The following is a 15,650-nucleotide window of genomic DNA, read 5'->3' on the forward strand; positions in this document are numbered from 1 at the left end:
TTACCTAATCAACTATGGATGGTTTGGACAAGCCGTAGACAAAACCGCAAGAAGAAACGCCAAATATACAAGCCGTTTCTGAAGTCCGTTCGCGTTTTTCCATAGAAAAACGTGAACAGACTTCAGAAACAGCTTGTATATCTTTAGGTAAGCTTTAGGCAATATCAAGAGTGCGTAGTAAGAAGAAACACCAAACACAAGACGTTTCTGAAGTCCGTTTGCGTTTTTGTACGAAAAAATGCAAATGGACTTAGGAAACAGCTTCAACACTTGACCAAACCATCCATAGTTGATTAGGTAAGCTTTAGGCAAAGTTAATAACGCATACGGCAAGCCGTAGTAAAACCGCAAGAAGAAATGTCAAACACAGAAGCTGTTTCTTAAGTCTGTTAGCGTTTCTTTGCGAAAAAATGCAAACGGACTTCGTAAATGGCTTGTGTGCTTGCCCAAACCATTTATAGTTGATTAGGTAAGCTTTAGGCAAAGTCAAGAGCGCGTATGGCAAGCCGTAGAAAAAACCGCAAGAAGAAACTCCAGATATACAAGCCGTTGCTGAAGTCTGTTCACGTTTTTTTTATGGAAAAACGCAAACGGACTTCAGAAATGGCTTGTGCGCTTACCCAAACCATCCATAGTTGATTAGGTAAGCTTTAGGAAAAGTCAAGAGCGCGTATGGCAAGCCGTAGACAACCGCAAGAAGAAACGCCAAATATACAAAAAAAATTAAATCAAAATAAGTCCTTGATCTCATGCACCACTGTGTGTTTCAACAATAGGCCGAATTCCCTTCTGTAGCCTGATGTCGTCCTTTGGTACCCATGTTGCATGCAAGAGCTTTCTTGTGGTGGCAGTGACACTAAAGAAGGACCCCGCAGTCCGCCAAGAAGCACGAATCATAGCCCTTAGGCTCATATTCAAGAACTCACCGGGGAGACTGAGAGACTTAAAGAACGTTTACAAAAGCTTGAAGATGCGAAGGAAGAAGAGAGCCAAGCTCTACTTGAAAAAGAACACGCAATCAAAGTGGCAGTGGAGAAAGAATCACATGAAACAACACATAAGAAGATTGACACCAAGATATAGGCGGCCCTACAAGAATGCCGGCTGCAAGAATCTCTTGGCCTCAAGGTCAGCATTGGGGGGCTACACTTATCGTGGTGTACAACGGAGGACGCCATTCAAGAAGAAATCACCAAGCTCAATGAAATTCTTCAACCTATCTACATCAAGCTCGAAAATTTTTCCACCCAAGCATTGCATACTCACTTTCAAGGACAAAGATGAGCGTATGAAGTTGGTACGTCAATCTCGACTTCTCAAGGGAAAAAAGCTTTGGAATGCAGAAGAATGGACCATGAATCAACTCAAGAGTAAAGCAAGCAAGCTCAAGGAAATGCACAAAGCATGCAAGCAAGGCAAATGGGCAGTCTACCAAGGTGGCAAAGCGATCATCCAGGAATCTCAAAAACCCAAACCGGCTCTCCCCCCAGCCGACCCTTAGGTTTTTGTTCTCTCTTTTTTCCTACTCTACCCTTTGGTGGACCCTCAGTCCTTAACTGATATGTATCAGCCCGCACTGAGAAGCAATTGTTGTAATGTTGTGTTTTTGTTCTCATGGGTCATATATGACCTCCGTGGACGATAATTCAATCTCTCTCTCTCTCTCTCTCTCTCTCTCTCTCTCTCTCTCTCTCTCTCTCTCTCTCTCTCTCTCTCTTTCTCTCTCTCTCTCTCTCTCTCTCTCTCTCTCATACTAAAGATATATTAGTTGAAAGATCCATTGATCTCGGGAGAGATAGACGTCCACGATATCAATCGAGGCTCCATCAGAGGATCAAGACTACTCTAGCGCAATACGGGAGATACTTATTACATCTATTTACAAAGGTGGACATTGACAAAGCTCTTCATCGATCGATGCACTACTTTCTCAGACAACACCCAATGTTGGAAATTGATGAAGATGATAATGATTTTAGTCTTCCACTTTACTTCACTTTTATGTTTGTACCTAGACATTAGATTAGATCCACAAGGAGTTTATAGGATTGGTCTCATAAGTCATTTTGGCATTTTGAAGACGTTAAATATATCATTTCATTTCATTTCTTTATCTGTGTGTGTGTGTGTGTGTGTGTGTGTGTATGTGTGTTCTTTGTTTACGCATGTGTGTGTACATTCTCTCTCTCTCTCTCTCTCTCTCTCTCTCTCTCTCTCTCTCTCTCACACACACACACACACACACACACACACACACTAGGAGAGGAGAGAGAGCCACGTATGCTCCCTCCCTCTCCTCTCTCTTATGCTCCCTTCCCCCCTTTATTTCTCTCTCTCTCTCTCTCTCTCTCTCTCTCTCTCTCTCCTCCCTTCCCCCCTTTATTTCTCTCTTTCTACTGTGTGTGTGTGTGTGTGTGTGTGTGAGAGAGAGAGAGAGAGAGAGAGGGACGGGCATGTATACCTATTGTGCAGAGAGCGCCGAAACTCACATCTAAACTCAGATCTACAGATCTGAGTTTTGGGTGCCCTCAAATTATTTTTACAGGGTCGGCGTCGCTATGAGCGTCTCTATGAGCGTCTCTATAAGCGTCTCTATGAGCGTCTCTATGAGCATCTCTATAGACGTCTCTATGAGCGTCTCTATAGTCTTTATTATATAGCGACGCCCATAGCGAAGCCGGGATTTTTCCAATTTGAGCGTCGCACTATGAGCGTCGCTACATTGAAGGACCTCTTGTAGTGTTGTCTTGTCCATCATTCTCAAAATCCTAACCTAGTTCTACAATACTAAAGGTACTCAGCAAGTACAATTACTTCCAAGGTACCTCTACATAGCAAAAGACGACAATCTTAAGCTATGCGGTTTCTAGAAAGAAAGTTTCTACTCTAGGGGATCCTAGAGGAAGTTAAAGGATAACTTCACAAGACACGTTCGTGTTTTTCCCTAGTTTAGGTCTCTTCGATCCCAGGCAGCGGTGCCAAATGTGGGACGGGTGTCTAACCTCACTCCTATCTTATTGCAGATTTAGCGAGAACCACGATTAAATTGTCAATCCATGGGATGAAGCTGACTCGACTAGTGTATAGAGGCTACAAGAGGTTTTCAATCTCTTGAAAAACAACAAACAACTCGCGTTTAACTTAGGCTACACTCAAGTGACTGAAATCACCAAAAATCACATCCGTTACAGCATCAAATGACATCCAAATGTAACAACACTTCTAGAAAAATTTTATAAGACCTAAGCATACATGCTTATGGTCTCAAATCCCACTTTAGGTCAAGTGTAAAAATCACGATTATTAACAGTAGTGGACTTTTGACCTAGTCGTTTTCCACCCAGAATGCATCGAAATGCTTAGCAATGATGCCCCAATATCCCGCTTATAGCTAGTTTTTTATTTTGAAGTGTAAATTCCTACTTATGATAATATTAGGCCGCGGGTCGGTGATGCCAAAAGCTACAAAATACCGTGAAATACTTACGTCAATGCGTAGAGCTCTTACCTGCGATTGCAACACAACAGACGCAACTGCAATGTGACAACCATGGAGGGAGGAGGAAGTGCAAGAAGGAGAGAAGTGAGCGTCGTTAGCTCATGCTGTGTATTTCATTATTCAAAACTTAAAAATAACTTACAAAAATTGGCTTTTATACCTTAGCCAAGATTTTTGGTGGTCAAAACTAATAATCTGGGAGCTCTAACTAAAGATGGGTAAAGACAAGTTGATACAATCTGGAAGCTTGTAGCCTCGGCTCATCAATTACAAAGTTTATCCAAAAATTAGGAGTTACAATATTCCCGATTTATCAAAATAATAAGTGTTTTTACAATGAGAGCTCCAAAAAATGGTATCCGAGTTAGCTTGCTTCTATAACAGGTTGCACAAAAAGCATGTATTGAATTCAATGAGATTTTCTCTCCAGGTGTTGAAGTGAACTCAATCATGCCAGTTTTGAGTTTTAAAGTGGTGAAAGATTTATATTTTAAGCAACTAGACATAAAAAATAGCGTTGCTTGATCAAGATTTTGGAGGAAGAGATCTATATGGATCAATTGAAAGGGTACGAGGTCAAAGGAAGGAAATGACTTGTGTGTAGACGTAAGAAAAGCATGTATGGATCAAGCAAGCCTCACAAGGCAATTGTATCTAGAATGTGATAGGCTTATGGTAGAGCAGGACTTTACTGGGTGTTATGATAACTGTTGTGCACTCTATGTGGATGGAATGGTTGTTGCTAGATCTAATAGGTTGGATACTCAAATGTGGAAATCTATGCTTGAAAAGTCTTTGTCCATAAGGACTTGGGTGTTACAAAGTGTATTCTTGGTATGCAGACTATTCATGATAGGAAGAAATAGTGAGTCTATCGCAAGAGAGGTACATACCTTCTGTAAAGTTTCCACATCCAAGATGCTAAACCAATGAGTACTCCTTTATGAAATCATTTCAAGTTAATAAGTAAGGGTTAGAGCTCACATGAAAGAATAGAAGAACTACACAAAATTAAGACCTTATGCTAAAGCCAATGGATATCTTATGTTTGTTATGGTATACACTAGAGCTAATATTGCTCAAGTGGTGGGAGTTGTTGAGTAGGTACATGAATAATCCAAGTAAGGCACATTAGAAAGGTGTCGATTGGACTTTAAGGCTTGAAGGGATTAAAACTACTTTCATTGGACCTCTTGATCTTGACATGGGGTGGAGACCTTCATGGTTAGCGGCACGATACAGTTGCTAGTTGGATTTTCCAATCGTGAAATGTGACTGCATTGTCTACTATAGAGGCTAAGTATATTGAAACTACAAAAGCAAGTAAGGAGCTCATATGGATTTAGTGATTCTTGGATGAGATACAACCCAAGTAAGAGCATTCTTGACTTCATTGTGACAACCAAAGTGCAAAACACCTTGCAAAGTAATGATCATTTCACTCATGAGAAAAGCATAGGACTTGAGTACCATTTTATACTTTCACTTGTGGAAGAGGGTCAAGTGAAGCTAGAGAATATATACATGAAGAGGAATCTTGCATATATGCTTACAAAGGTAGTCAGAAAGGAGAAACTAGAAGGATGTCCACCTTCTATCAACCTACTCTTATGAAGTATGAAGCATTGTCTTAAGTGTTTCTTCTCTATTCAAGATATCAGTCTCCAAGAGGGAGATTGTTAGATGGTTGAGCTTGATTCCATGTCCAACCAATTGCTTGTTTGTATCCTCTCTTTATTATTTTCCTTGGGGGTATCCAAAGGTGGAAACATCCCGAAAGACCAAAATCATAAACAAATTTTGATACGCTTTTCTATGAATCTCTAGTCAGCATTTTGCACTTTCTTCATTCCATGATAGAGGGACATTCTACACATTGTATGAGGGTTTGATGCATGGTTTGGTGTGTGTAGTAAAAAAGAAACACTCTATGAGGTGAGATTTCTCCTTGGACATAGCCCAAATTGGACAATCATGTAAATTTGTGCTGATCTCTCTCTCTCTCTCTCTCTCTCTCTCTCTCTCTCTCTCTCTCTCTCTCTCTCTCTCTCTCTCTCTCTCTCTCTCTCTCTCTCTCTCTCTCTCTCTCTCTCTCTCTCTCTCTGTTATTTAGCGGGTCGCCATGACGGACGTCTGCAGCATAGCTTTTTTGTACTAACATAATGTCAATATGTAAGGAAGCGACTCGGGATGGGGCACAGAGACTTGATGAGAGTGTCAATCTTACCAAAGTGAACTCAGAGGGCTACCCATAATACGATAAAAGCCAATCAACCTCTTCCTAGTCAGAGAATCAGTCTGTGTCCAATCTCACCGCTCTAGGTCATCACGCCTTTTCAACATCCAAACGAATCCATAATTCAACGAAAATTAAGAAGAGGTATTACAATGCCTATGGGCACAACTCTACCAAGTTTTGCAACCATCTGGGAAGGTACATAAATCATGATCCATCACAAAAAATGTGCAAAAAATTGAAACAGAACTATACAGAAAGGTCCCGCTAAGCATAGAAACACTTATCCAGGGTCAAAACATTAATAAAAAACCATTTAAGATCTCAAATCAATGCATTTAGCTCACAAACAATGCATCGCAAACCACAATAAAATTGAGAATGATTACACTTAAATTGTAGAGCAAGAGACAAGGAACATAATATACTATTCAGAAATGAATTTTGATTACCAGTCCAGGAGAAAAGTGGATTACAAAGTTGTAGCAACAAGAGGCTTCTCATAGTGAATGTTCAAACTCCTCCAAACTAGTGATTTTTTTTTGTTTTCTCAAAACTAAGGGTTTTGACTTAAGGGCTAAGGGGAATTTCCCGTTGCCATTTGGCCACTTACAAGGGGTGTAGACTCAGAGAGGCTAAGAGGGCATGAAAAAATATATTACAATTATGAATCCTCATTAGTTGATTTACATCGCTTGTTTCAAAAAAAATGAGTGAGGACTACAAGGTTGGATGTACATCCGCTTTTTACGTGTCAGTTCATTGTGTCCACCAAACATTCCCCCCTTCCTATTCATTGCACGCCCTCGTGCAATCTGTCTCTGAGTGTCTTCTACCGTCTTTTCTCTACTGTTGCAGTGAGGTGTCTGAACTTCTACGCTCTTGCCTTGATCTCCACTTCTGTTGCCAGCTTTCTGAAAGGATTATTGCTGAGAGTGCTTTGATATGCTACATGTTGGGCTGGCAAATCTTTGATCATGGGATTGAATATGGAGGAGTCTACCTCAAAGAACCCGCTCATGAACGCCTCCTCAAAAGTCTACATGTAATCAGAGGGCAAGAACGTGACTCTTGGATAGAATCCCATGATGACATTTTTGCTTGGGATTTCCGTCTCCATATTTCAGCAAATCCCTCTCGTGCCTTCCACAAAAATCTGTGAGGGATGGTCCGATACCTCTATATCATTGAAATCTGTTATGCAGGTGATTAGCATCTTGGCAATTTTCACGAGCATTTAGCATGCGAGATCAGGGATCTCCTTCATTATGTTGATGACCCCTCTGAGCGTCTGAACCATACACTTCTCTGATAGGGGGGTTGTTATCAGTTGGATTTGTTACAACTGGGTAGTTCAATACCGCCAGTATTTTGCTTTTCCAAGAGTAAAAATTTTCCTTGGATCAGTGTCTGTTGATGGGAGAGTAAGTTGGGTCAATCTTGAGGTGCTACGAAGCATTCGTGTAGTATGTTTTGTCTAGTGGTCACTACTCAAACCACTTCTTTTGCCAGAGGGGTTGATTGTCAATGATAGTCTGAATTTGTATTGCTATGACAGGAACATTTTTGTAATCCCCTCTGTTGTTTGGTTCAAGGTCAGGTAACATCTTTGTTCCATAATCTAACCTCCTACCGCATCAGTGGCAGGGCGATCATCTCATGCCAAGGTTTTTTACCACCTCATCTGGAGTGATCATGAGCAGGGCAGCCGATTCCAGTACTTCCAATTCATACTGCAGATATTCTTTGTGTGAGGGGTCTTTGACTTTTGAGATCCAGTACTTAATTTCTTCCTTGGCCGAATCCGAGATGGATGTCGTGGCTGGATCTTTAGATTCCTGCGTTATTTTCCCTATGCTTGTTCCTGGCACATTTGTTTGGTGAGCTTCAAAAGTAGAATGCTCAAATTCTCATGTTTGCTCAAATTCCATTGGGGTTGTTTGTCTAGGATTTGCTTGTGCTACCCTCAGAGCCTCCAATTCTCCCCGTGCCTTTGCCAACTGCTTCCTCAATTCCTCAATTTCCTTCTCTTTGGCTTTTTGCAGTGCTCTATGTCCTACTACCATGATTTGTCTGTCATACTTTTCCTAGACAATGATCTCTTTTAGATCTTGAATCTCTTTGTTCAGCGAGGTTGATTTAGCTGTCATGGTTGAGGAGGTTGGAGTTTCTTGTAGGGCTAAAAGCTGGGTCAAAGTCTTGCAACCACCAGGTAAGACTCTTGCAGCTTTTTGCTTTGCTCTCTTTCTCTGGTTAGCTCCTCCTCTAGTTGCTGCTCAATTTGCAGAGCAGAGTTGGCCTCATTAAATTGTTGGACTTCTTTGTAGTAATAGGCTACATTTTCATGTTCTCTTTGCTACTCTGCTTGGAGTTGTAGCTGAACTTTTTGCAGCTCCTTTATTTTGCCTTTTAATTGTACAGTGTTTTCAGCTACTTTAGACACCTCCTTTTTGGTATCTTCTGGGTCTAGCTCACACAAGTTGTAGAGAGCTCTTTGGCATTGGGATTGGAGCTTGATCTGCTCTAAATAAGCATCAATGTCAAATGATTTGATCATTTCTCCTCCCTCATCTACTACCACTTGGGAACGAGGCGATCTTGGTTTTTGCTGGCTTCCTTAGCCCTTTTCTAATCTCCGACCCTCTTTAGTCGTTTTTTCTTTCATTTTCAGTACTTCAATAGCAGCTGAAATTGTAGTAGTCTTTGGTTGTGTTGTCTCTATTTCTTGATCTATCTTTTCTTTTGACAGAACCTTCTCTGCTCGGAGGTCTAAAGCTTCTTCTCCTTTTGCTCTTATAGCCTCTGAAGGTACCTCTTTGTCATTTGGAGATTCAAATTTCTAACCCTACTGGTCGAGTGTGTCATAATCTTTCTTCTCTTGTTGGTTATCATCCTTTTCCTTGGTCTTAGTGGATTCGTCAGATGATTCGAGATCATCTATGCGTGGACACTTTACCTCTTCTCTTTCTCTTTGCTCCATCTTTCACTTGAGCTCATTCTGAATCTGTTGTTGCATGGTACTGGCAATATTCAGATTCTCCTCCGCTTCCTGTCTTTTTTGCTATTTGATCTATTCCAGAGCGGTTGTCTGTTTGCATAGTAAAGGAACATCTTCTTCTTCCTCCTTTTCATCATCCTCTTCTGTTCCTTTACTTCATTTATCTTCGTGCTTCTGCTGAAGGTTCTTTCTCTCAGCGTGTGGGCTTCCTCCATTGTCATCCTGGCTTGGGTAAATGAGATGGCCTCCGCCACATGGGTTGTTCTCTTCTTCAATCTTGTATTTCTGAGGGAGAACTCTCTCCCATGCTCCTCTTCTAAACATTGGTATTCCGAAGGGGTATCTCTTTGCTGAGTCCAAGCTTCCCCGTTACTCGGAGCATCTGGCTCTGTCTTTTCACTGTCAGTGTCCGTTCTTGTTGTGCTTTTCCTTGTTTGTTTAACTTTTGGTTTCGGCCTTGTGGATGGTCGATCCTGCCCACCGGTTTTACTGCTCTTTTAGATTTGTGGATCAAATCTATCTGCGCTTCTATAGGTGGTAAATCATCAATCATCCCCAATGCCTGGTAGGCTATTCGCGTCAGCACTGGTCTAGCGTTCATATAGGTTTTTCTCTTTTGGCTCCCCTTAAGATTTGCTTCGATGATGTTGTCGAGGAGGTAATTTCCAAAGTCCCAGCTGACCACTCTTCTTTCTGCTAAGCCCATTTCCATACTACTACCATGTGCAATAGTGGTTCCATGTATCTTGGTGGCTTATGTACTTTGAAGTGTTGAGATATGAGGCGCAACAGCAATTCGATTTCTGAGTAGATCAAGTTTTGATTTGTTAGCTTGTGTCCTCTTTGCTTCAAAAGGCTTTGTTGTTGTCTATTTCTTTTGTTTTTTGCAATAGATTGTGCATCCCTTGCTGCAGATGGAGGGCTTCAGTGATTGTTTCTATTGTGATCTTAACCTTGACTGTTGCTCCATCTTTGTCAATCAGGGTTGCTTCCCCATTGTACTAAATTGAGCTTATGAGTTCATGAGCTCTTTTGAAGTCCGTTCCCCATGGATGTAATCATAGAAAGTTGTCAAACTATAGGCACCTGCCCCCTGCTTGCACTTCTGGCTTTTGGTGTAGTGTTCACAATTCCCTTGGAAAGATGGTGGTTTTGACTATCTCTCCATCCACTGCCTCAAATCTTCCAATGAATATATTGGTGGGTATTGCTTCGAGAACCTATTCTGTGACGTGGGCCTTCTCATTCAAGGATATATCTGTTATCTCATATAGTGTTGCTTCCCACTCCCTTTATGCTTTTCTTCGAGGCATTCTGTGATCAGTTTCAGATTTGAAACAAGGTTTAGCAATTGATCAAAACTGTCAAAAAGTTGAAGAAAACGCAAACTTTGACCATAAAATGAAAAATGAGCATAACTTTGTCAAAACTCAAATATCACCAATGCATCTAGGATTACTATAGGCACAAGGGCGTAGGGTAACATATGAATTTTGGCAAAAAGGTACATGGATCGCGAACCATGTTGGGAAGCGTTTTGAAAATCCAACTAGGGGAGGTCGTTCCTGGGCATATGGAGATGCTACAATGAAAATTCCTCTGGTTTTAGGGTTTGAGGAACATGAACATCGATCCATGCTGGGTAACATATTGAAGATCTGATGATACCATCTGGCAAGGTTCATCAAGATGGTGCCTTGGTCCAAGAATTTTGGGATTTGGATCATTGATTTGTTACTTAGGCTATTTTTGGAAATCTTCTTCAAACTTAGAGAAATTTGGCCTTTTGATGTGGATTTTGGAATCCAAATGGCTTGAAACTTCATGGCTTGGCTTTTCTGAACATACTGAACCAGATGGTATGGATTTTCCTTTGGTGGGGCATAAAGGTACATGGATCACTATCGGTGTTGGGAAGGATTTTGATACATCCTCTTGCACACATGTTCCTATAGGTCTTCCTAGCACACTGGTGAAATATTTTCAAATTCGGACATGTTTCTCCCTAGTTTACTCAATTTCCCATTTTATGGCCATGTTTTTTCCATCTTGACCATATTGGTTTTTTGAAACCACTTTTGGGCATATCCTTTGACTGATATCTATTGTTGCCTTGATTCTAGGTGATTTGTGTCTAAAAAGCACTGCCTTGCCTAGCTCCCCATCGATTTTTCACAAGAATTTGAATCCATATGAGGAGGAAAATTGATCTAGGAAAATTGCATCAAATTGTAGGTAAATTTTTGCTTAGTTTTGATCCTAAATACGACTTTAAGTTACATCTCCTTGATGATAGTCTTTTATTTCCTATCGGACTCCTTTCTCTTTCAGTTGACTTTGAAATAAAGTTCCTAAGAAGTTTCCAATTGCTGCTCTAGCTAGTTGGGAAGCTTTACACTCCTCTCCTAGCCCTACTCCATGAGTTTTTGCTGGAAACATACCATTTTTCCTTTGATTATGGCCAAAAGACCATTTGCAAACTGAAGGCATCAAACCATGAGGGTTTGATGATTTTAAGAGAATTTTTTGGGATTATTTCTGCAGCACCAGTCATATTTTTGTATCCCCCAGGCAATGAACCACTCCTGCCCTAATTTTGGCAAAAAGTACATGGATCACGATCCATGTTGGGAAGCATTTTGCAATTCCAGCCAAGGGAGGTTGTTCCTGGGCATATGGAGATGCTATCGTACAATTTTGTTTGAATTTAGGGTTTGAGGAACATGGATCGCAATCCATGTTCCACCACCTTTTGCAACTATTTTTGCTCTGCCTCATTTTGCCAGTTATCAGGGGTCTGCTGATGAAAAGTTTTTGGTTTTGGGTGAGTTTTGAAGTCCCCCATTGGCCATGATAGTTTGGAGATTTTGTGACTTTGATTTTCTCTAATCTGTTGTTTTGGAAATGTTGATGCATTATGGGATATACATACATATTTTTGTAGGGTTAGTGGTCATACCTGTCAAATTCGGTGTAGTAAGAGCTACCGAGGTAGTCACAACGGGCAGAAACAAAGCGGAAAACCCTATGCTTCTGTGGCTCTCACTGTCTCTCTCTCTGAATGCAAATGAGCTTATGTAGCCCCATTTGTCTATATGTTCTTAGTCTACCCGGAATGCCCCACTCATACTTACCTTCATTGATCATATCTTGCTGTGCATATCACCTGCAGTTTGAACCGTTCTTTATTTTGATATTCAATTGACAATTGGCATTCAATCTGCAGTTTTGATCCTTTAGAAGTTGGCTCAAAATTTGTCGTGTGCCAAACCTTTCCATATTTGCAATGTTTGAAGCCCTTGCTTTGAAGTTTTAGTGTTTGCTTTCAAAAGTCAATTTCGACTTTCCTGGCTTGACTTGTCGATTTTTGTTGATTATCTATCGTAGCTTTTTAGTAAAGAAAAATTATTTATAATTATTATTTTTTGGCAAAAAATTAGCCAAAATTAGTGTAGTCTCTCATGATCATACACACATATTCTTAACCCGATATTTCGATGGTGTCAGTATGGCTCATGATTATGCCGGCTAAGGGTTTATAAGGCTCTAAAAATCTTGTTAAAGGAAAAGAAAAGAACAAAGAAATGATGATAATATATACAAAATGATGATCCTGCTGCATTTCCCCCCTTCTTAGAGTGAGTCGTCCCAGACGAACATGTGTCAGAGTGCATGGGAACGAAGTATGTGTCTATGCATAGCCATATATTGTGGCGCCATGATGCGAGTCGAGGATGTGCATGTGGTAACAAAATGCTGTGCAAGAGATGGGTTCTGAACAATAACTTCATTGGATTTCGATGGTGAGGTTATGGTGAAGCTGCGTGGTCCGAACAGAAGTAATTGTAGAAGACGCGCTCTTTGTTTGACAGTGGATTCCTGAAGTTGTGACTTTACCTTCTTTTGTGATTGCGGGCTCTGTTTTGGTCGCCACTGAAATTGCTTGGATGTGGTATTCATTTGTCGAGGAATCCGGTGAGCTACGCTGTTTTGGTTTCCACACCCACTTGACCTGTTTGCTTGTTGATGTTGAGATTGGATTTGCCTAGGTTGCTTGACAAAAGCCTTGGTCGTTTTATCGAGGTCAGATTTATGTTCTTGCATTGCCTTGTCATTTTAGTATCCATAATTCCTTTGGATTGATTTGCATGATGGACTTTTTAACACTAGAATGGTAACATGACACTTTTATGTCCTTGGACACTTTTGTGTCCTGTTAAGTGACCATTTTGCTTGAATTATTTGAAGAGTATGAAAATGAATTTCTAGGTGCTATATATCCAAAAAGTTACCTTATGAGCTGAAAAAAACTTAGCATTTCTTTTGGAGTATCGATCTCACCATTAACCTTACTCTTGCACAACATTTTTGAACCTAAACTGTCTGAAAAAACGGGTTCTGTTTTTGTCTTTTTTTCAATTTTTGGAAACTATACCACTCTACACATCATGTTTGTGAGGTTTAGATGGCTAGAGGTTAGGCCTTCATAGTTCTCAACATGTTTTGATGCTTGTAGGGAGAGCTAAGTGTTAAAATTGAAAGTTATGACCAATTTACAAGAATTGCATAATCCTGTCTTTTGGCCAAAATTAGCACTTCTATGATTTTTTTGGTGGCTTTCTTGATATCCAAATTCAATTTTGATTGTGTAAGTGTAATGTATAACATAAAGCCAATCTTCCTTGAGTTTTGGGGGACCTAATATGCTATATAGCATAGTATATGATGATGGTTGAGTTTTTTGATTGCTGAAGAATACGATACATTTTAGAGTAGCAAGTATAACTTTCTCAATATTGCTAGTTTCTTAGGCCAATTGTGTGTATTTTGTAGGTAGTAACCATATCTAATCATAGACTACAAACTTGGCTAGATATTGAGTAGTTTCTATGGGTTTCTAGAGGTCATAATGCTAAACCTAGTTTTTTCATGTTTGCTTTATTTAGCACTTTATCATTGCCCCCAAGGTTCCAATTGTAAGAGACCTATTATCCTTTTGACATGCTCCATGGCTCCTTTTGAATCCAAAGGCCCAAAGGGAACTAAGAAAACATGTATATAGTATCTATATTGAGCGTGACTATAGAAACTTTGATGATAGGTTCGCAGAATGGCAAAAATGCAACTTTTTTGTACCTATTTTTTTTGCCCAAAAAAAAAATAGTGAGGTAAAAGCAACCATATGTTTTGGTCACCAAACCATTGAAGTTAACGGGGCATTTTATCTCATGTCCTACAAAAATCCCCACTCTTATTTATATGCAATCAACCGTAAGAAATTGCTGTTTTGGGCAAAATGCACTGGTCCATCAACTTTGGAGGCTTATAGTGACCAAGGGATGAGAAAAATTACAAGTTTCTCATTTTTTCCATATGTAGTAGTTATTGAACTATAAGCTCATGAAAGGATTTTTCAAAATGAGTGGATCTACTATGGTTTTGGAATTTTTTCCCAAAACCCTGAAAGGACACTTTTATGTCCTGTTAGGTTACCATTCTAGTGTTAACCCAGATTTTCCTGACCTACGTTGGTGAACATCGTTGGATTGAATCAGGTGGTGAAGAGATTCCCATATGTGGTCTGATTGTACAAAGGATGTGGCGAAAGATTGATCCTCTTGTCTGAGCTTCAAGGTATTAACCTGCCAATTTGGTGTGCTTGATAAGTGCGCATCCGGCACTCCAAGAATACCTGCTTTGTTAAGATTCTTATCCTAGACCACATGAAATTGATGAGGATGAATTGTTCCATCAACAGTGACTGGTAAATTCACATGTCCTAGACTGTCCATTGTGCCTTTGTCTGCCACTTTGAACCCCATTATATTTGGCGTTAAAGGTTTCTTTGTTAATTTCCTAAAAGTGGAGTAATTAACAACATTTTCTCTTGCTCCAGTGTCTACGTACTAAGGCACGCTCAGTGGTTCCATCTGCAAGTTGCAGCATAATGAGTAAATCCATGCCACCTAACCATGTAGCCACCGTTTGTATGGATGCCAGTGGAATGGAATCGATACAATCATTTTGTTGGGCATTTTTTTGAAAGTTTTCTCGCTCTTTTTGCTTTAATATTCTAATTTTGTCTTCCTGTTGTGCCTGTTCCCAAATGCATGCACACGACTTCTGGGCTGATCTGCTGCATGTATTATGCCGAGTTCTTCTGGTGTCAGCGAAAGAAGATATTTCTTTAGTCTATAGCCACTCGTCCAACTAGGCATCTTCTCACATGCTAATGTTGCAAGCTTGATGGTGCCACTTTGTGATATATCATGTATTACAAAAGGATCAGAAGCAGGTGAATTTACAAGAGGTATAGTATGACCTGACTCATTAGAATTTATATACACGTTCTTTTCCTTGTAGGTGAAATAAATTCTCCTTTCAGGGAACTTCACGCTGGCAGCCACGCGGTTGAACTATGGTGCCCCTAGGATAACATCCTCGTGTTGGAGAGGAGAGATTAAAAAGTCCTCTTTGTCGATGTAGATTTGGACATGAAGCCTCAATTTTCCAATCAAGGGCGTAATGGAGGCTTGTTGTCTGTTGAAAGCTCCATCAACAATTAAAGTATCTCCCATTTCAAAAGCTTGTATGCCTAGCTTAGTGGCCAACTCCGTTGATATGAAGTTGTGAGTAGGGCCAGGGTAAAGAAGGCATCATGCTCCCTCCCCTTCCCCCAAGCATAGGAAAGGGATGATCCTTTGCAATGAGCAACCTCTATTGGAGCTCCAATCGTGGAAGCTCTAGGACAGTATTCATGCCCTTGCTCTCCACACTTGAAACATATATTATCCTTTCAAAAACCTTCTAGATCTTCAAGAGAGTTTATCTTTACCTTTGTAAACTCCTTTCTCCTTGGTCTTGATGTTGTTGTTGTTGGAATTTTCTTGGGAAGAAATTTGAGCATTGTTCTTCCC

The sequence above is a fragment of the Adiantum capillus-veneris genome, chromosome 2, assembly GCF_014529385.1.
Source record: "Adiantum capillus-veneris isolate H3 chromosome 2, ASM1452938v2, whole genome shotgun sequence".
Lineage (NCBI taxonomy): Eukaryota > Viridiplantae > Streptophyta > Polypodiopsida > Polypodiales > Pteridaceae > Adiantum > Adiantum capillus-veneris.